The following is a 23,505-nucleotide window of genomic DNA, read 5'->3' as shown; positions in this document are numbered from 1 at the left end:
CTGGGCTGGGTGCTTTCCTGTCGCTGTGCTAAAACACCAAGGCAACTGACAGAAAGGCTTTAATTTGGCTCATGGTTCCAGAGGGACCAGAGTTCCTCATGGTGGGAGGTATGGCAGCAGGCAGCCTGGCAACAGAACCGGGAAGCTGAGAGCTCATGCCTTCCATGGCAAGCAGGAACCAGAGAGACCTGACTCCCACTGATGTGCCTCCTCCAGCAAGGCCGCACTGCCTGGACCTCCCCAAACATGGCTGCCAACTGGGGACCAAGTGCTCCAATCACAAAATCATGGGGGACATTTCTCATTCAAACTACTATACCTGCCTTCCAGATTCACATGATGATACTTTAAGCCCCAAATGAGACCATATTTGGAGATAGGCCTTAAAAGAGCTTAACTAAGGTTAAATGAGACCATAAAGATGAGGCCCTGATCCTACAAGATTGGTGTTCTTGTAAAGAGAGAAAGAAAGCAGAGGTGCTTATACATAGAAGGATGGCCACAGGAGACCCAGGAGAAGGCTGATGTCTGCAAGACAAGGGGAAAGGCCTCAGGAGAAACTCTCGGCTGGAACCTCCATCTTCCAATTGCAGACTCCAGAACTGTAAGAAAAATGCACCTGTTTGGCTGTTGAAGGCACTGTCAGTCACCTGTGGAATTCTGTGATGACAGCAGTCTGCTGAAGAGCTGACTACCACCAGCCTGAAATACAGTGCTGACCCAGAAGAAAACCATAGGGTGAGTGGACACAGTCGCATCCCTAACCAGGACGCCATTTGCAATTGACAGCTGTGGGGTGAGGGGCAATCAGTGTTTTCAGTGGAGTGACACTGGGTGGACCAGCCTCGCCCCAGGCAGGCAATATGCTCTGGAGTAGTTGGCTAACGCAAAACAGACTCCATGTTTTCTTTTAATGTGATTTTTTTGTTTTGTTTTGTTTTTTTAAGAGAAAGAACATGATGTTGGGTGGGTAGGGATGGAAGGATCTGAGAGGAGTTGGGGAAGGGAAAGAATATGATCAACATATGTTGTATGAAAAATGTAAAATCCAAGATTTCTATTTTTTTTCATTCAAGAAAAGGAAGAAAAAGAAAACCCAGAGAGCAAACATATTTCATAAATAAATGAGCAATATCCCTCCTCACAACTTCTCATTTTTTTTCCATGTTTGATTGTGATCTTGGAGCATTTTTATCCACAAAAGCACAATGAAGTCAATAAATTTGACATCTCATAGTCCAACTTGTCCTACTTCATTGGCCTTGAATTTTATTTTCTTCCTTAGTACACGTGCCCTCCTCTCGTTCCAGGCATATGGAACTTAACATTCCAGATTCCCCACACTTTCGTGCCTCTGGACCTACTGTCTCTATATAACCTAGAATGCCTCTCTTTCAAGTGCTCATAAATGATTAATTTCCACCTCATTTTTTTCCTCAAGGCACTCTCCCTTAGCCCACAGAGTCATGTCAGTGAAGTTTATTTCCTTTTGTAGATGTTCTGGAAGCAGTGGAATTGAATATAGCCATCATTAAGTGTTATATTATCCAGCATATGACTGAGTCTCATTGCATATTGAGAACTCCAAAAATCGATGGCTTCTCTCATTTTTTTCTTTTTCTTTACTTTTTTTAAAAGAAATTTTAATTCCTTTGATATTTTTTATCAGGAGTGACTGAAATAAAAATGTAATTGAGTCCCATTGTGGTCATCATCATGGAAATGGGTTTAGTAGAAAACTGCTCAGATAACTACTATTACCTCCTGCTTTCCAACAGGGAGCAGTTCCCATTAATAAGACAAACAAGCCCAGAGAATATCTTCAGAATGTTCAAAATATGCTATGTAACACAACATGCCCATTCACAGGGTTCTGGGACACTGAGGCAATACTATGTGAACCTCTTGATTTCATCATACAAGACAGGCATGAAGTCCCACCCACACCCATGAGCGCACTGGACCATTCGCCCTGGAGACACCATCCGTGAGCAGTCTTCCTCCAGAAGCCAAGTGCACCTGTATGCATATCAAGTGACAGTGAACTTTGTCAAAAGGATGGGAAGTCATGACAGCAATATCAGGGACAGATTGTGCAGTCATCCAGCTGATGAAGATATTTTGGAATCTGGGAACATTCCCTCTGTGGTATCATAGATACCAAAGTAGGCAGCTCTGAGGATGATAATTCCCTGCTCAGACTCATTAAAGCCTCTGTAGAGGCCTTGATCCCATCCGATTTGTAGACCTCAGTCAGGCAGTCAATGGGGCGTTTGAATTCCCTTTCAGCTTCAACATCGCCCACATCAGCTGTTAGGCACATATGGGCAAAGCACAGGGATGTGGCCCCATGACAGCAGTACCTGATGCGAGGTCCCCTGCCAAGTAGTGCCCAAACTGGGTCCTGTGCTCCACACCACCCAGGAAGATCTGCACTTATCTCTGAAGGCTAAGTTGATAGCATGGGTGTGGAAGTATCTAGTGACATTGGCCAAGTGACCACACCAGGACAGGGCTCTCTGCCCGTAGTCTGTGGACCACAGTCTAAAAGGCCCTTGTATTGGCTGCCCACTGTGATGTGTTTGTTAGCATGCTGCATGTGCAGCAGCAGCGTGACCTGCTGGACGGGGCCACTACAGCCTTGAAGATGGCTGCAGCCCCTCCACTTGGCTTTGAGTCCTTGGGAATGACACAACATCTGTCACTGAAAGAAAAGAAAAGGGAGAGAGTATGGGGCAGGGTAATGCTGACTGCTGGCTCTAGGCTGATTGTTTTCCTTTTGAAATGATTCAGGATCAGAGCAGATATATTACTGTATTTAATACTTCAACCTGAGCATAGGGAGAAGCAGGCTGATAAATACATGCTCTTTACTTTGTAAAATAACTGTGTCTTGAAAATGTTCTGTAACTACAAACTTAAACATTCTTGAGTGTAAAGGAGCATTATTCTGCTCAGTAAAACAAAGATTTTCCCTTTTTCAAACACCCATCAATAGAGGTGAGCTTGCCACATGAGAATTAATGCCCGGGGTTCTTATAATGAGCTCTCCCAAACTGAAAATACTCTTTGAAATATTTCTAGAAGTAAAAACTTATAATGTAGAATAAGCCTCATGAGAGTGATCAATAGGATTTTAAAAACACTGGGATAATTGTGAAAGTTAAATTTTAAACAATCTTTAATTAGAGACAATTAAAGATTTAATATGCATCCTTGGATACTAGAGACCCACACACAGTTTCTACTTCAGGAAAATATTTCACTCTTGATTAGTTGATGTGTTTATCAAAAGTAATCATCTTGGAGCTGGGGGGATGGCTCAGTGGGTAAAGTCTTGCAAGTATGAAGACCTGTGTCTGGATCTGGATCTCCAGAATGCAGGTGAAAAAGCCCAGCATAGATGCACACACCCATTACCTCAGCATTGGGAGGCAGAGACAGGCGGATCCCTGTGGCTCACTGGCCAGCTAGTCTAGTCAAATCAGTGAGTTCCAGGCTCAGTGAAGGATCCAGTCTCCGAAAGTGAAGTGGAGAGTGACTGAGGAAGAGATCTGATGTTGATGTCTGGCTTACACACACACACACACACACACACACACACACACACACACACACACACACTCATATCCTTCCCAATAACACATATATTCTCACAAAAATTAATAACATTTGTTTCCTAGTTTTAATAAAGAAATAAAAGTATGACACAAGATTTTGTCAGCATTGCACACAGCACATAAATACAATATGAAGATATCTGAAATATTTCCTATCAGTTACCCAACATTTACTTCATATACTATTACTCTTTTATTGCCATGTGCTACTGAAATTATGTCATTTTTTTTTCAAATGAGTAAGTCTTATTGGTTAGCTTATGGAAAACATTGAACTATGTAAAACTTACAGGGAAACACCATGGCCATATTTAAAAACAGCTATATGGATCAAAATAGAGCACAGAATCGTTCTGCACAAAGTCAGAGGGCCCACTAGGTGTCACAGGGTACACTAGGCGGGTGCCTGTTGTCAGTGTCTGTCACAGGGTAGGCTACAGAAGTACATGTCATCAGTGTCACAGGGTGCACTAGAGAGATGCATGTTGTCGGTCTCACTGGAACGCACTGGGTCAGTTCTTAAGTGTTGATTTATGGCTCATGTTGTGTAAGCTGGCAGATCTCCTCACTCTGCAAAGCACGGGGAACTTCTGACTCAGTCTTGCATCTCAGAATTGAGAACTCTTGGGTCATGGTGCATCAATAATTCTGAATTGTCTAAAGATTTTTTTGGTGATGAACTTGTGTTTGGTTATAAGGTTTCATTACAGAGGTGTTACATCAGTGACAGGACCTTACTCACTTAAGCTTGGGAAACTTTTCTTTGCAGTTTGGTTGAAAAAACAACTAAACTATCCTCTTTAATATCGTGCACAGGTTTGTTTCCACAACCAGAGAACTCTGACAGCTCCTCTCTAATATCTTGACACAGATGCAGTTTTGAACCTAACGGATGCAAATGGTGGGTTCACACGTGAGGAAAACAATCTCTTTAGTCTGCCTTGTTGAAGAACAGTAAGTTTGCACTGTTCGTGTTGAAGCCACAGTCCATGCTTACTACTTAGGCTGGTGATGTATTTTAAATCAGTAATTCACAAATGATTCTTTCCTGAAGATGGGACTTCTGAATTCTTTTCCAGGGCACCTTGGAGTGAATATTACAGCAATGAATGCCAAACAAGAGCTATAAGAACCAAGGAAGAGATAAACATAGAAGCACAGGGATGCACTATATATTTAGATACTTCACAAGGCTTATGTTTCATTCCTGTATATATACATCTTCATTAATGTACTCATTCACAAAATGTGTGTGTGTGTGTGTGTGTGTGTGTGTGTGTGTGTGTACACATATGTGCATGTAAGTGAGGTCAACTAGCCTGGAATGTTGGAAGTGATGAGTTGACACTACATACTTGAGTTCCAGTATCCCATTTTCCATTTATAAACTAGGTCACTCTATGTAAATGACCTCAAGTTCTGAACTCCAGTTTAGTGCTTTGTGAACAAGACACATTTACATAAGCTTTCCCATTCAAGCAGTGGGTTAGTTGCCTTAGGGAGAGCATTTTCTGGAGTGAAGTAGAAAATGAAACAGTAGTGTGCTGAATGTAAATTCAAACTATGGTACCGGACCATAGCTTTGGTTTTATGCATTTAGCTGGGAAGAAGAAAGGGAGATTTGTGGTGACTGTGGATCTCTTGAGGGCTATACTTTTCCCAAGAGGTAAAAATTTTAAACTTGTTTGGGGATTAAAACTTAAGGCACACTGTAGGATAAAATGAGGAATGCCAACAATTACGAGATTAATAGGAAGTGTTAGCAAAATGAAAGCCCACAAAAGACACTGATTTTGGGGTAAGAAGAGAGGCACATCCCTGGAGCCCAGAAAGAAGAAAACAAGGACACATGCATCGTTATTGTATGTAAACTTGTACTTAGGTGTTCTGAAAGCTGACCAAAGATCCAAATTCAGTAATGAAAATGGGGTTTGACTGTCTAAGCATGTGAGAATGATGGAAGTCATATCAAGAGGAATAATAATTATTTCTAGGAATAAGAAGCCTAGAAGGTGAATATAAGTATATTGTTACATTTATTGTTGCTACAACAAAATGCCTAAGGATGCTTTGATTCTTAGTAAAGAAAAGACGGTCACAATTCTTGTGGCAGAAGGGTCCAAACAACATTCACTGGCCCTTGGATTGGCTGGGGTACAACTTGTCATAAAATCAGAAGGGGAAACAGCCATATGCAGAAAGGGCCGGGCACATGGGGTGCTCTTGCTTTATAGCAACTTCCTCGCAGGAGAACAGCATTAATTCCTTCTGAGAATAATGCCCCATGACAGTCACCTTGCATTTGGCCCTTTCTCTTGAGCATTCCAGTGCCTCCCCATGCTACCATTATAAGGAACTTTGAGTGACAGATTATTTGGAAATCCTAGCAAACATTGGTATGTGTTGGGCTTTTCAATATGGATATGATTGCATGTACTGGAGCAGGAAGGCAGCCCAAGGTGATCATGTTCATGAAACAGTTCCTTAGATAGCTAACCATGGGATTCCGGGTGTGGGACAAATAACACAGTCCACTTTGATTATGTATTTATTGGAAGTAGGAACCTGGAGAATTTGCTAAAGATATTAATATGGGACAAGCTGTTTCACATGGGGACTGGCACCTAGAAGATACTCAACGAATGTTTTTTTCTTCTCCTTCTGGAAGTAGAAGGTAGAGAGGCCAATGCTAACCTTATACAAGCAACGTCTTAGTCCCTCCATCTGTAAAATGGGCACAGTAACAGCCCTAATCTCGAGATGTAATGGTACATTGTTGTACAACAGACACTATGAAATTTAAGGCACGGTTGCAATATGTATTAAAAGGTAGCCATGCGAATTTCATGCTCTGAACTATAGGACAGCTTAGTAAGATTTCATAGTGACAGTATAGTGACCCAGCCAGTGTTTGTTTACTGTGTGTGTAGGTAGGTGATTGGCAGGTGGAGGTCTAAAGTTGAGACCAATCACAGTTGCACCTTATTCACTCAGGCAGGGTCTCTTGATTCACCTCAGAGCTCAGCTACATGGCAGCTTGCTTGGAGATCTACCTTCCAAGGCTGGAGGCACAGGTGGGCCACCATGCCCACGCAGCATTTGTGGGCGTTTCTGGGATCCGAACGCTGGTCCTTCAGATTGCACAGCAAAGGCTTAAATGCCGAGCCATCTCCTCAACTTGCCCATGACACTCCTGAAACCGAGAGATGATCTCAGGATGGAGATGACAGAAGTAACGCGTCTACTCTGACTGTTCAAGGTTCAGCCAATTGTTTACTGTCTGGGACCCCTCACCAACTTAGAGCTACATGCAGGAGTCAAGGACAGAGCCTGGGCCACTGAGCCAGCTCCCACAGTCAGTATGTGCTAGGCCAGCCAGCCTCCCTGGCAGCTCAAGAACAAAGCCTGGGACTTGTCCAGGCCTGCCCAAAAATGGTAACTGTGACCCCCAACTAACTCTAGTCAATTAAAAGTTACTAACATGATTGCCACTGGCATAAACCCATCCTGAGTCTGTTCCTATGTAGTCTGTAGACCCCAAGTCCCCCTTGCCTTAAAAACCCTGTCCCATTGCTACTCGGGGTCTCTCCTGCTCTGCTGCTGCATCAGGCAGATGGAGAGACGCAAGTTAACTTGAAATATAAAGACTCTTTGCTTTTGCATAGAAGAAGAAGAAGAAGAAGAAGAAGAAGAAGAAGAAGAAGAAGAAGAAGAAGAAGAAGAAGAAGAAGAAGAAGAAACTTATCTCAAAGTGATGGAAAATATGATTACATCATAAGAGCATCAGGGTGACCACGATGTACACCTGAAAGTGAAAGCTGTTCCTTGGGCAACAGAGAGGAGGCTAACTGTGGGGCCTGGGGAAAGGCTGGAAGGTGACAGAAGAAAGGCCACCTCAAACAGACCCAGTCAAGAAAATTGGGCCCTAGAATTTTCTGTTTCTGCTGAGGAAGGTCACCAGACCATGTTTCATTCTTCATGGAGGACACTGTCATCTAAAGAACAGAACGGGGAAACCACAGGCCATGCCTCTGGCTGGTCCTCACTCATCACCTATATTACTTAAATGTAGCCAGTCACCCTCACACTCTTCACCTGGCCTTGTATAGGTGATCTCAGGAGTCTGGAGACGTCTTTTTATTTGCTGGATGGTGCAGACATTCTCAAAAAGCCACTTCAAATGGGAGGGTCTGTGTAGCACAAATCTTAAAAGGTCTTATTAATAAAAACAAACCCGGAGCATGTATTGGGGTGAATGCTTGCCAACTTCTCAGCCGATGCTGTTTCCTCAAACTGGAAGCCTCTCAGTCCTCACCCAAGTGGATCTCAGCTGAACTGCTGCTAAAAGCCTAAAAGCTAAAAAGGACTCTAGTTTCTGGTCTTCACGCCTTGTATACCTTTCTGCTTCCTGCCATCACTTTCTGGGATTAAGGGCGTGTGTCTTTCCCAAGCGAAGACATGAGATATCAAGTGCTGAGATTAAAGGTGTGTGCCACTACACCTGGCTCTGTTCCTAGTGTGGCCTTGAACTCACAGAGATCCACATAGATCTCTGCCTCCCAAGTGATAGGATTAAAGGTGTGTGTGCCACCATTTTCTGGTCTCTATGTCTGTCTAGTGTCTGTTCTGTTCTCTGACTCCAGATAAGTTTATTAGGGTACACAATACATTGGGAAACACAATACCACCACAGGTCTGCCTCAGTTAACAGACTGAACCTCACCCACACTATATAAGTGGACAGGTAACTCCACTCTGGCAGAGGGAAGACGTTAGTGAAACCCAGAACATTTGAAAGAGCGGCAAGAAGCCACAGTGAGAGGGAAGGGCCACAGGGGTGAAGACAGGGAAAGCCAAGGACAAGCTAACAAGACTGCACGGTTGGCTTTTTGATTTCCACAGGTGCAGTCATCACTCGGCTCCAATCACACCCTTGACATCTGTGTTTCTTAGTAAGTTTCAGTCCATGAACTGAGATAATTTCTGCATTCTACCCCCAGAGAGCAGTAGGTAATTCTACTAGAGAATAATTTTTAAAACATCTTTAAAATTTATTGTTAATTGGGGTAACTGTCAGTTGACAATGAACCTCTTCTGTGATAAAAGTATTTACTGACTGTTGAAAATGTGTGTGTGTGTGTGTGTGTGTGTGTGTGTGTGTGTGTGTGTGTAAGTCACACAATCTTTCTGAGTTTCCTCCGTGATTGAAGTCCCAGGTGAGCTGCCTCTCTGATCTCTTCTGGCATTGGATTTCTTCTTGTAGAACATAGACGATGACAAGGTCCCGTTCATTCAATAGTTGCTGACAAAAACATAGAGTGGTGAATATTGACCAAACCAGCGCCAGCCTGCAAGATCACTGCTGACAGAGGGTGTGGGGATGAGATTGGAAAAAGACAGTCCAAAGCATTCCGTCAATTGTGGGAAGATAAAAATAAACAATAAAAATTATTTTCTTCCTGATTGAAGGTCTGTCCTGGGGAGTTTCTGTTAGCCCCTTCTTACAAGTAAAACTAAAGCTTTGGCTCCTCACAATCTAAGATGTTACCACAAGGAAAGTCAGGAAGCTGGGTCCACACAGCTCTACAGAATTTTCAAAGCACTACCTACTGAGAGTCTCAGGGTTGCGCTGTTCAGGTTTTCCTGTTTTTTTAAAATCTGGTGGTGATCAACCTGTCTAACTGTCAATACCTCCATATAGAATTGGTTTAAAAAGTATCTTTAACTCTCTGAGTCTGTGGAGGACTCGTTCATTGTCCTGTCTACTTAATATATCAACTTGAGTGTCGGCCTCTCTCCACTACCCACACACACACTCGTGTTCACCTCAGTACACTAACTACAGACACAATTGTGTTCACATCAGTGCACTAACTACCCACAGACACAATCGTTTTCACCTCAGTGCACTAACTACCCACAGACACAATCGTTTTCACCTCAGTGCACTAACTACCCACAGACACAATCGTTTTCACCTCAGTACACTAACTACCCACAGACACAATGGTGTTCACATCAGTGCACTAACTACCCACAGACACAATCGTTTTCACCTCAGTGCACTAACTACCCACAGACACAATCGTTTTCACCTCAGTGCACTAACTACCCACAGACACAATAGTTTTCACCTCAGTACACTAACTACCCACAGATACAATCATGTTCACCTCAGTGCACTAACTACCCACAGATACAATCATGTTCACCTCAGTGCACTAACTACCCACAGATAAAATCGTATTCACCTCAGTGCACTAACTACCCACAGACACAATCATGTTCACCTCAGTGCACTAACTACCCACAGACACAATCGTGTTCACCTCAGTGCACTAACTACCCACAGACACAATCGTTTTCACCTCAGTGCACTAACTACCCACAGACACAATCGTGTTCACATCAGTGCACTAACTACCCACAGACACAATTGTGTTCACATCAGTACACTAACTACCCACAGACACAATCGTGTTCACATCAGTACACTAACTACCCACAGACACAATGGTGTTCACATCAGTGCACTAACTACCCACAGACACAATCGTGTTCACCTCAGTACACTAACTACCCACAGACACAATCGTGTTCACATCAGTACACTAACTACCCACAGACACAATCGTGTTCACATCAGTACACTAACTACCCACAGACACAATCGTGTTCACCTCAGTACACTAACTACCCACAGACACAATCGTTTTCACCTCAGTGCACTAACTACCCACAGACACAATCACTTTCACATCAGTGCACTAACTACCCACAGACACAATTGTGTTCACCTCAGTGCACTAACTACCCACAGACACAATCGTTTTCACCTCAGTACACTAACCACAGACACAATTGTGTTCACATCAGTGCACTAACTACCCACAGACACAATGGTGTTCACATCAGTGCACTAACTACCCACAGACACAATCATGTTCACCTCAGTACACTAACTACCCACAGACACAATGGTGTTCACCTCAGTACACTAACTACCCACAGACACAATTGTGATCACCTCAGTGCACTAACTACCCACAGACACAATCGTGTTCACATCAGTGCACTAACTACCCACAGACACAATGGTGTTCACCTCAGTGCACTAACTACCCACAGACACAATCGTGTTCACATCAGTACACTAACCACAGACACAATCATGTTCACCTCAGTACACTAACTACCCACAGACACAATGGTGTTCACATCAGTGCACTAACTACCCACAGACACAATCATGTTCACCTCAGTGCACTAACTACCCACAGACACAATTGTGTTCACCTCAGTACACTAACTACCCACAGACACAATTGTGTTCACATCAGTACACTAACTACCCACAGACACAATTGTGTTCACCTCAGTGCACTAACTACCCACAGACACAATTGTGATCACCTCAGTGCACTAACTACCCACAGACACAATTGTGATCACATCAGTACACTAACTACCCACAGACACAATTGTGATCACCTCAGTGCACTAACTACCCACAGACACAATTGTGATCACATCAGTGCACTAACTACCCACAGACACAATCGTGTTCAGATAAGTCCAAGCACCTCTGATTACTTCTCTTTTGAGTCCTCTAAAATGTGTATTCCCAATTATTTCATGGGTCTCAGAAAAGTTACTTTCTTTGCTTGGGTCTCCACAGAAGCAAGGAAGTCATTTTCATTCCCACGTACAATAAATCAATCAACATTTATAGAACACCTATTTTGTTGTGGGCCTTAGGCTAGGCAATGTGGTGGATACAATGATGAATAAGATATGATCTCTGCCCTCAAGGCAAGCCAGGCTCTTAGACAAAAGGCACCAAACAGATGATTCAGGGCAGCATATGATAAGTGGTAAATGAGTGACACGGGAAACCTTTCAGAGGAGGGAAGAGATCGTTTTGGCCTGGGGTGGTTCTCCAGGGCCTCTGGGACAGTGTAGAAAATGACCTGGCCCTGTGGGAATGCTGGTTAGAGATAACTAGAGAGGAGGAGATCAACAGAGGGAACGAGAGAAGCAGGATAGGACTGTGTTGCTTATCACCAGAGAGAAAGCAGCAGCTCTGCTCTCCATGCCAAGCAGGGCACAAGGCAAGGCTCTGGCCTATTCCTCAATAAAGACGGACAGATGGACAGACAGATGACAGTAGCAGTAACACCCAGAAGGAGAAATGCAGGGCTCGTTCGCACCCTAGATGTCACACTGTGTGGGCCTAGCCTTGTGGCTAGGTCCCAGGAAGCCACACTTCAACACAAAGGTAGAATCGTGGGTGGAAAGAGCCTCCAGATTCCACCATGCTCATTCATATCAAATGAGATATTCGAACTGGTTAATCTCTGAAATTCCTTCATTTTTAACTTTTTTATTTTTGATGTGTCTGTAAAGGAGCCCCATTTTAATCTCTGCTGTGCCTTTGAAAGATGAAACTAACTTGAAATTCTGGTTCATCCCATTTTGTTATTCTAAATAGAAATATAATAAAATACAGTATTTTTACATATGGTATGTATTAAATGCCATGAAGTTTAGCGGTTAATCTCAGAATTTGGGTTCAAATTGTAGTCTGCCTACTTAGTTTATTGATTGATTGATTGATTGATTGATAGCTGTCTTGTAGACCAGTTCTGTCTCCTTGAGGATGAGACCTCTGTAGCTGAGGGTGACCGTGAACTCCCCCTGGGATGAGTCCCACCACACCCAACTAGGCAAGTTTATTTTTTTAAACCTTAGCCCTCTTTATATGTAAAAAGCAGGTAGAAACGGCAGCTACCGATCACGATTTACTCTAAGATCACGTGTGAATATGCTTAATGTGGTGCCTGGGCCACGGGAAGTGCTCAGTTAATGTTATCCATTTCTTTGTGCCTCAAACTGATTTTGGAGAATTAAGAATTCCAGGTCATTATAAACCTACAAGTGTGGGTGTGCATTCCAGGTGGACGAGGAGACAAAACCCGGGACGTGTGGAAATTTACGGGAGAAAATAAGTCAGGGTTAAGGCAGGAAGGAGTGACGAGCCTGGAGATAAATGATTGGAAACAGATGCCCACGGAAAGCAGAAGGTCTCCAGAGCCCCAGAGTCAGAGTAAACAGCACCTGGAAGCCAAGCCTGCAAAGTGATAAAATGATACTGTTCTGGACACCTGATTACTGGAAAGGTGTTAACCAATAAGGCAGGACGAGGAGAAAAAGAGGGCTCGAGGGACAGAAATTTGATGGAAGATTTTTGAAAACTGGACGTCTACACCACCGAGATCTGTCAGATGATGTGCTCGCCAGGCGGGCCTTTGGAAAGGGAGAATGGCTGGGTGAGGTTGGGGTGGGGTGAACGAGGAGGGTGGCCAGTGCCCCTCAGTGCCTGAAGTGGGATCAATTCCAGTGACGGAAAACGTTAATAATGGGCTGGCTCCCTGGGGATGAGATAGAAGCCATTTACATCCCAACAGGACAAAGCCCGAGTGCACACCCTGGGGTACCCCCGCCAGCTGGAGGGGGGCAGATGAGGCTGGTTCCTGTTTGCAGCAAAGACACTGACAAATGCCGCAGTCTCCGTGTGGCGCTGTCACTGTCACTCAGAAGCAACAGCATGTTGGATGAAATCAGTAACATTTGTGTAGCGCTGAGCACAGCGCTTGGCATAAATGGAGTGTGATATCAATGTTTGCTAAATAAATGAATTTAGAAGATCCAAAGATATCTGGCAACCAAATCAGAAATCATTAGTTTTGTTTCAGGAGAAAGAAACCCCACTTGCCAGCTGACAAGACAATCGGTTATAAAATCAAGCCAAAATAATTCTTTTGGAGGTGGTGAGGGCTGTCTTGAGACTGGAGGTCAGTTTGAAGAACCCCACCATTAGGTAGCAAGGCACAGTGAGAGGTTTTAGGAAGAAAGCGATATGGAATTGTGGCCGGAGCCTATGGGCTGCCAGGCCCCTTCCATCTCCAGTACAGGTGACCATGACCTTCTCCGCACCTGCTCAGTAGCCATCCTTGCCTGGCTATTCCTGGAGAGGTCTGAGAAGGACTCTTCTCCTCCACAGGAGCTTCGCCATGGTCTCCCTCCTGCTCACTACCTGGTGGGGTTCCACCTCAGAGGAAAGCTCTGGGTTTTAAAAAATGGTCTCTCATGCCTCCCAAGGTTCTTTGTCAAGCAAAACAGAGGCAGCTTTGTTCAGGATTCTTTATCTTCACCTTACGAATCACGTACGGAAGTTCCAATGTCCTGTGGATGATTACGTAGATCTGAGCTTATGGTTCTGAATCTTTATCCCCAGTCAGTCAGTCTAAAGCTTCAGAATGTTTAGCTGGCTGTATTTTAAGGTCCTTAGGAAATCAGTGTGTAGACACCTGGTTGACAGGGGGGCTGAATGACCATACCCGGGGCTCAGTTTACCCAAGAGGCCCGTTTGTGCTGTCTCCTAGAATTCTCAGGCTTGTGCTGAGGAGGGGGTTCAGAGCTTTACCCTTATTCTTCTTGCATGCATAGGTTACTTGATGTTTCTGATCCTGCACTGTGTTTAGTGACAGAGGAACACCCCAACCCAGGACTTTGAAAGTCATGAGCACTCTGCTTCTCACTTACTTCCATCTATATGACTGGCAGTTTAAATTTCCCACTAGACTGAGTGTGTTCTTGGTTTTTTGAGTTTTTTTTCTTTTTCCTCTTATTTTGTGTGAGTTCTCCATATGTGTTACATAGTTCATGAATATTTTCTCCTGATCCAGGGACAGTCATTTCACATTGTTGACCATTTCCTTTGTTGTGCGGAAGTTTCTTTCAAGGTGATAAACCCACCCACATGTGCTGACTAGTTTCATGTCAACTTGATACAAGCTAGAATCATCTGAGAGAAGGGAGCCTCAATTAAGAAAATACCTCCATAAGACTGGGCTGTAGGCAAGCCTGGAGAGCATTTTTCTTAATTAGTGATTGAGCAGGGAGGACCCAGCCCAATGTGGGTAGGGCTACCCCTGGGATGGTGGTTCTGGGCTCTGTAAGAAAGCAGGCTGAGCAAGCCACAGGGAGCAAGTCAGCAAGAGCACCCCTCCATGGTTCCTGCCCTGACTTTCCTTAGGGATGGTCTGCTACCTAGAAGTGTGAGATGCACCAAACCCTGTCCTCCCTGAGTTGCTTTTGGTTCTGTGGTTTCATCACAGCAACAGAAACCCCAACTAGAACAATATCTACACTTTGAATTGTTTTTTTCCTAGGTCTTCTTCTAGCAGTTTTTCAGTTTCAGGTGTTATATTAAAATATTTGATAGGAAACTGTGAGCAAAATAAACCCTTTCCTACCCATGTTGCTTTGGTCCCTGACTAAGACACCAGACTTATTTAATTTTGCTGCTGTCACATGCATATTTGAGAAAATATCCAAAAACTCTCGCCAAGGACAACATCGAGATGGTTTTCTTCTACATGTTTCCCTAGAAGGTCTGTGGCTTAAGGTCTTATGTTTGGGTCTTCAGCCAGTTTGTTTTTTTTTTTAATTTGATTTTTATATATGACGTAAGAGACATATCCTGAGTAGGCATTTCTCTAAAGGAAACGTACAGCCAAATGAAAAGGTGCTCACGACCATCAAGGAAATGCAAATTAAAGTTAAATGAGCTGCCAGTTCACACCTGGTCATGTGGCTGTTATCAGAAGGACAGGAGGTAGCAAGTATTGATCAGAATGTGGGGAAGGGGGCCTGAGTGCACTATTGACAGAAGCACAGGTTGGTGCCGCTACTCGGGAGAACGACACATTGACTGCTAAAGAAGTTAATAAAGTGTCACCGTATGACGAGGCAGTCTTCTTCCTGGACCCACACTCGAGGGCAGAAAGAAGGTCAGCCCCTTCTGTGGCACCGGTGCCCTGTGGTCAAGGCAGCTTCTGCCAAAGCAAGGATATGGAAACAACGGAGATTTCCGGTGATGGGTAAAACTTTTTGATAGTCAACAGACTATCAGTTAGCTTTATAAAGGGAGATCATGCCATTTGGGGTGACATGGATGAACCTACGAGCATAAAGTCAGGCACAGAAAAATATTGCTTGAGCTCATTTCCACATGGGATCTAAAAAAGAAAAGCTATCTGGACAACAAAGACGACATCGGGAGTAAAGTGAGCGTCGCCGGAGTCGGGGGGTGTGTGCACAAAGGGGAGGTAGAGGCACAAGTTCAAGGCTCCAGCTATGAGGGTCTAGAGATCTAACCAGCGTGAGAACTATAGCTAATAATATCACAGCAAAATGAAAAGAGTAGATTTTTAGATAGCTAAAAAAAAAAAAAAACAAACCAGTAATTGTATGTAAGTTGATAACTATGGTGTTGTGATTACTGTAGTAATCACTATATGTGGTGGTTTGAAAGAAAATGTCCCCCACAGGGAGTGGCACTATTAGGAGGTATGGCTTGTTGGAGTAGGTGTGGCCTTGTTGGAGTGAGTGTGTTACTGTGGCGGTAGGCTTTGAGGTCTCCTATGCTCAGGCTACACTCAGTGTGGTATACAGTTCACTTCCTGCTGCCCACAGATCAAGATGTAGAACTCTCAGCTCCTTTTTCTGCACCATGTCTACCTGCGTGCCACCACACCCCATCATGACAATAATGGACTAAACCTCTGAACTATAAGCCAGCCCCAATGAAATGTTTTCCTTTATAAGAGTTGCCATGGTCATGGTGTCTCTTCATAGCAACAGAAACCCTAAGATACTACACTATGCATATGTATATCAAAACATGACACTGTGCAGCTTAAATCTTATTAAATGAAACCAAAACAATGTTTCTACTCGATTAACCAACTTTGATGACCTGTGTGTGAGTACAGGTATACAAGCATGTGCTTATTTGTGTGCATGGGATGTTGGCTGTCTTCCTGAGTCATTTCCCATGGGGTCTCTTATCAGCAAGCTGCAGGGATATGCCTGCTTCTGACCTCCTTGTGCTATGATCACAGACAGAATGTTGTGGAATAATCTTTTTCTATACTGTGAAGATGTGTCACTCTGATTAGTTGAATAAAAAGCTGAACAGCCAATAGCTAGGCAAGATTTTGGAGGCAGATAGAATGCTGGGAAGAAGAAGGAGGAGTCACCAACCAGATGCAGAGGAAGCATGACACACAGGAGATGAGGTAACAAGCCATGAGCCACGTGGCAGCACCTAAGTTAACAATAATGGGTTAATTTAAGTTATAAGAGCTAGTTAGAAACAAGCCCAAGCTACTGGCCAGGCTTTTATAATTAATAAGAAGTCTCTATGTCATTTATTTGGGAGCTGACTGGTGGGACAGAGAAAGACTTGCTACATATGGTGCCCAACATCCAGGCACGTATTTCTACATAAGACCTGAGAAAGTTTAAAAAAGGTTCCAAACACACAAAAGCAGAGCTAAAGCAGCTCCCGAGTCCCCCAGTTTGGCTGCAGTACAGAGATGAATCTCCTGGCTGACATCTGCAGACTTGAGCTGCCAGCATGCCATGAGCCAAGTGTGCAGCAGTTTGAGTTTTGCAGACAGAAAAGGTTGCAGATGCATAGTAAAGTGTGTTCAGACAGAAAAACTCTAAAGAGATCACAGGGTGTCTAAAAACGTGCGTAGGCTTAAGAAAGAAAAAAATGGATATAGAAAGTCATAGAAAAGTAGAAATCATTTATAAATATTAAAAAAGAAAAAGCCATGTAAAGATTAAAAATACACAGGGGGTCTGGATCCCATATGCTATTCCAAGACATTGGAATTTTTTGATTACTGATAAGCAAATGACAGCTTCTGAGAGACATGGGATTGAAAGAGGGAATGCTGAAATAAACCAATCTAGGTATTTTTAAAACATCTTAACTTCAAAATGGAAGTGAAAAAAATGTGTACATTGTGGAAGAAGTTATGCTTTTGTTTTCACATAAAACAAAAGGCTATGGGTTCATTCAAAGTTGAAAGAGATCAAATTTGATTGGGAGAGACCCCTTGAAAATCCTGGCTATAGACATAAAGAAATAAACCTAAAAAATCCTACATGACAGGTGATGTATATTTTACCTGCTTAAACATAAAACAAACAAAAAAATCATCTTTTGGCTGGCTTAAATGGTCTATACTTACATTAATGCTGATATGTGTGTTACCTTTGAAAGTGTGTGTGTTTTCAGAGCAAGGGGACCAAACACCTATGAAAATGGGTGGCCCAGGAGATCCAGCCTCTCAGACGCCTATGTTGCCGTTTCCTAGGAGTTCTACATCCAGAACAGCTTCAAGGATGCTGGCTGAGATGGTCCAACCTCACAGACTATTCTAGCCAGGACTTGACCATTATCCTAATTTTCTCAGGGTCCTCCAAATATGCCAGAGCCCCCAGACAATAGGATGCAGTCTAGAGAACACAATGCCCACATTCCCAAGAGATGGGGTGGGTGGTTTGGGGTCATTTGGTGGGCTATAAATGTTTGTCATTGTTGTTTACGAATTGATATTGTCAGAAAAAACGGACAAAGGAGATTAGATTCAGGGATCTCATTCTGAAGAGAAAAAGGGGGGATATAGTATAAAAATGATGAGATAAAAGGGTAGATTGTTGAGTCTATTTCTGAATAACCACTAGTCTCAAATATTTTACATTGGCGTGGATTTTTGTATATCGATGCAAATTTAAGATCATTTTTGTTAGAACATGCTGTGCATATACTTCTACTCTTGTTTAAGCTATTGCACATGTGCAGCTCATTTAACAATATAATGTAAAATTCTAGTCCTGGAAAGTTATTGTTACAAACTAATTAGCATAATAAAGAAATGCAGATTAGTAGTTAATCATCTATAACAATCAAACTTGTAGTAGTCACATTCAGTGTGTTTTCAAGATCAAACAGAGATATATTTTAGATAGATATATGGTCTTTAAACACTTCAAAGACCTACAGAATATGGCATTTAAAATGCTTTGTTAACATAGGCTTTTCATGACAACAAGATATGTCTGCTCCTGGCAGCACCAATTTACTTCAGAGAAGATGACGGGCATTGAAGAAACTCCATATGGAGTTTGTTTTCAATGTGGCAAAAATAGCCATTTGGGCAAAAATGTGTTCTTGCCTTGACTGCTGATGGTGTGCTGTACAAACTGGACAAGCAGGACACAAAGGACAAAGACTGCTGAACTTTGCCAAGATAAGGCAGGACAGTCATTCGAAATTCCTGCTTCACAGAAAAGTCTGTCAGATATTCTAGAACTGAAGGCTGAACATGGGTGCCCCAACATTGCAGAGGAACCTTGAGGCGCCTGTCCAGGCAGCCAGATGTCTCTGTCATTTCCTAGTTTTGAAAGTGGCTTGCACTGCACTTCCTGCTTACTCAGGTAATATAATATCCTTCTGGGGTCTTTGATGAAAGTGAAGATTAGATAGTTACAGTTATAGTTTTCCTTAGTTATTATAAAAGATAAATTAGATACAAAACTTTGGACTCATTAAGAGAGGATAGATAATGGGAGTATTTTCTCTAACTTCACCAAATACAAATGGACTGGACATTGTGAATATGATTCTTACTTGATAATTGTCCCTATTGTATACAGTTTCATTTGTTAATTAATTAATTAATTAATTAATTAATGTAATTGTTAATACATTTCCTTTCTATTTAGATAATACCTGATAATTGTTCTTCGTTTTACTATGTTATAGTTTTATTATGACATAGTCTTACTATGTTAGAGTTAAAAACCTTTCCTTTTTATTTAGACAAAAAGGGGAAAATGTGAAATAATCTTTTTGTATACTGTGAGGATGTGTCACTTGGATTGATTTAATTAAAAAAGGCTGAACAGTCAATAGCTAAGCAGGATTGTTGGGGCAGAGAGAATGCTAGAAGAGGAAGGATAAGTCACCAAGCACATGCAGAGGAAGCATGACATGTAGGAGATGAGGTAACAAGCCATGAGCCATGTGGCAGCATGTAAATTAACAGAAATGGGTTAATTTAAGTTACAAGAGCTAGTTAGAAACAAGCCTAAGCTACTGGCCAAAATTTCATAATTAATAAGAAGTCTCTGTGTCATTTATTTGGGATCAGGCTGGTGGGACAGAGAAAGACTTGCTACAACAGAGACTATGCCAAGCTTTGAAATGAACACTGGGGATCCAAACTCAGGTCTTCGTGCTCACAGCAGGACCCTGCCCCAACTATGATGAACTTCTGATTGTCTCTTTATGACCAGTTTCTCCACAATGAGAGTGTAGTTTCGTCTGCAGCCTCTAGTGCTTTGTTCAGGCCTGTTTTTAATCTCCCATAACAGGAAAATCTAACAACTTACTCATTTTCTCTTCTGGCCTTTGCTCATAAACACAAGTCTTGAACACAATTGTGAGCACTTTGTGATTTCATTTTGTAGTCCACTTGGCCTCTTAGCAGGAATGCACGCCCATAGGACCGTACATTCACAGCATGCTCTGTGCCACGGTCCCAGCATTTCCACACTTTGGATATCTGGTGGTCTCTTAATTCTTAGCCATTTAAATGATACCAGACATATTATTGCATTGCTTAACCATTATCAATAGTGAAAGCCTGTATTTTTTCTTTTTTCCTTCTGAACATGTCTGAGCTCCTTATAAAAGATCAGGGTCTATTTTCACATTTCCAAGTTTCTTCCTCAAACTAGCATCTAACTTTTTACTGCAAGTGCAAAGGTCACACCTTCTGCCCCTCCTGCCAGTGTTTGGAATTAGTCTTTTATTTTCTGATACCAACTGGAGAAAGCAACCAAAAGACACAGAGGTTTTAAATTTGTGTCCTGATTGCCACCAAGGCTGAGCACTTTCTTCTCCTATTGTCCTTAGCAACAGTCCCTCCTATATATTTTTTGCATCAGTTCCAAATGCTGAAGATGGCCTGTGTGAACCTCCAGCAGCCAGTTCTCCTGGAAGCCCCAGCAGCCCTGGGGTGTGGACTGGCTCTTAAAATGTGTGTTCTCATTCCCATCAGAGGTTTCTCTGGGTTGCAGATATTCGAGTGGCACCATGTTCATAGGCCAGGGATGTCTCACATTTTGAGCTTGTGCCTGTGTGCCTAGGAAGGCAGGAATTTTTGCTGTCATGGAATATGTTCCCTAAGTATTTCCTACATCCAGAAGCTAATGTGGCCTTGGTCATAGTGGATAATGACTATTAACAGTTTGAAGTTTTCTACCTAAACTTGTTTTTTTTTTTTTTTTTTTTTTTTTTTTTTAAAAAAAAAAAGAAAGAAAGAAAGACATTCTGGAAAATTCTATTTTTTATCCTCGTGTTCAAATAGGGAGAGCCTTTGATAATGTTGGCTTCACCCAATAATGCTAGAAATATAATGTCTTTATGAACACACTTTAAAGAGAATGGTCATTATGTAGAAACACATGGCATTGATTCTGGGCTGTGTGACACTAATTAGCAATGCCTCTCATGCATGTCATGATGCTTTCTCATATTTTAATGACTCGGTAAATGTTCTTTTTCCTCAGAGAGCATTTCCCTCTTGAACTGCCAAACAGTTTTCTGCTCTGACTTTAAGAATCTCCCAGTTAGTGTCTAAATGTAATTATAGAAATCATGTTACCTCATTTAGGTAAAAAGATTTTGACTGACATACACACCTAGACAGTCACTACCACAATCAAGATGCACATTTTCGGAGCCTGAGACATGGCTCAGTGGGTAAGGTACTGGTAACCTGAGTTTGATCCCTGGCGTCTGAATGCTAGGAGCAGACGTGATTCCTGCAAGTTGTCCTCTGACCTCCACACACACACACAAACAAATAAATGTGAAATACACATTTTCATTACCTCACGACATCCCCTTGTGCTCTCTGCCATGCACCCCACATGAGAACCCCACATGAGCAGCCCTGGACAACAGATAGACTCTGTCTCTGTGAACTGGGCTTTCTTTCCTGAAGATTCATATGTATATAAACTCATGAAACTTCAATCAGACAGAGTGCTTTTTGTTTTGTTTTGTTTGTTTTGACTGGTGAGACAGCATCTCACTGCACAGCTCTGGCTTGCTTTGGACTCACTATGTAGACCAGACCAGACTGGCCTTGAACTCACAGAGGTCCATCTACCTCTTCTCCCCATTGCTGCCTGTAGTGGAAAGCTGGCTGTCCACGTGGAAGCTATGGACTGTCCTGTATATACTTCACAGCCTATGCAATACACAGGATATTGACATGAAGTGGGTCATAGGCATAAACATAAACATCAACCATGTAAAATTTCTGGAAAAATCACTGGTGAGATCATCATTGCCTTGTAGGAGATGATTACGCTATAAACCACCAGTCTCGTTTTGTGTTGGAGTCATCAGTCATTACAGCTTGAGATTTACCCGTGCTGTGTGCGGCAGCCTCCTCCTGTAGGGACAGTCCACAATGCATCTGCCCATTCCATTCCGCTCATGCTCAAGGAAGCAGACCTTTTGGAGAAGGCGGCCTTCTAAGGCAGTGGCTCTCAACCTTCCTAGTGCTGTGACCCTTTACAATTCCTCATGGTGTGCTGACCCCAAAACATAAAATTATTTTTGTGGCTGCTTCATAACTGTAATTTTGCTACTGTTAGGAACAATAATGCAAACATCTGTGTTTTCCTATGGCCTTAGGTGACCCCTGTGAAAGGGTCATTCCACCCCAGAGGGGTTGCAACCCATGGGTTGAGAACCACTGTTTTAATGGAAATGAAAACCTGAAGTCATTCTAGAGAGAATAGTTATTACTAAACAGGTGTATTTCCTATGGTTCTGGGATCTGTACCATTAATTAGAAATGTGTCCCATGAAGTTTCTTAGAAATGAGGGCGCTGTAAACTAGAGACACTGCTACACTGATAGATCATTGCAGAGCTCACCCTTCATCAGAGAAGCGTCTTCTTGCAGTGGATGGAATCAACACCGTCATGCCCCACAACTGGACAATGGGCAGGTACTGAGAGACTTGGCAGCACTTAGTCCTAAATGGGGTGTCTTCATCAAACACCTTCCCTCAAAGCTCAAGGTTCTTTGTAGAAGAGGAGAAAGATTGTAAGAGCCAGAGGGGATGAACAACTCCAAGGAAACAGTGTCTTTAGACACAACAGACTCACAGAGACTGGAGGCCTAACCTGAACAAGTTCAAGCCAGATGAGATTCCAGCATTGAGAGGGTCCCAGTCTTAACCAAGAAGTAATTAGCAATTGATCCCCACTGGCGAAGGGAAAATTCGTTTTCCCCCAAAAGAGCATCGCTGGGTGTATCAACCACACTCCAGGGGCAGCCCCCATGCCCAGGAGTAGCTGGCCAATACAAACAAACTGCATGTTCTTTTTTGTGGGTTTTTGTTCCATTTTTGTTTTGTCTTGATTTGATTTGAGAAGGGCGGGGGTGGCACCAGCTGTGCATAGTACCTCAGGCAGGGCTGCGGGCTGCTGAGCTCCTTTGGATGCCGGACGATAATGCTGACTGCCTGGATCACGTGTGGGCGCCACACCCGCTGTGGACTCATGAGTGCAGCAGTCCCGTCACACACGGAAGACACTCTTTGCCCTGGTCCTCCCTGACCTCTGGCTCTCACAATCAATTTGTGTGTCCTTTGTGATGGTCCCAGAGCCTGGAGGGTGGGTGTGATGTAGATGTCCCCTTAGTCAATTTTACACAGTTTTAATGTTTATGTTGAGGTCTATGTCCCAGTTCATGTCTGCAGTGCAGATGGAAATATGTATTTTGCAGATAGACACCCAGGTTTCCATTCCAATTTGCTGAAAAGCATCAAATGGTCTCGGGGTCCGTGTTAGAAGTGACCCTGGACAGGTGTGTCTGTCCCCAGGCCCCTACAGCACAGTCCTGTTCTCAGCGAGTGTGGAAGCTCTGAGCCCA

General features: G+C 43.0%; 1 pseudogene; it reads right to left on the bottom strand.

The window, feature by feature from the left end:
* Window positions 1-1,712: 1,712 nt before the first annotated feature.
* On the bottom strand, window positions 1,713-23,134 carry LOC102920249 (ADP/ATP translocase 2 pseudogene; annotated as a pseudogene).
* Window positions 23,135-23,505: the final 371 nt, after the last annotated feature.

This window comes from Peromyscus maniculatus, chromosome 10 (genome assembly GCF_049852395.1).
Source record: "Peromyscus maniculatus bairdii isolate BWxNUB_F1_BW_parent chromosome 10, HU_Pman_BW_mat_3.1, whole genome shotgun sequence".
Taxonomy (NCBI): Eukaryota; Metazoa; Chordata; class Mammalia; order Rodentia; family Cricetidae; genus Peromyscus; species Peromyscus maniculatus.
Note: the sequence above shows the minus strand (reverse complement) of the source record. Positions and strands in the feature narration are given on the sequence as shown.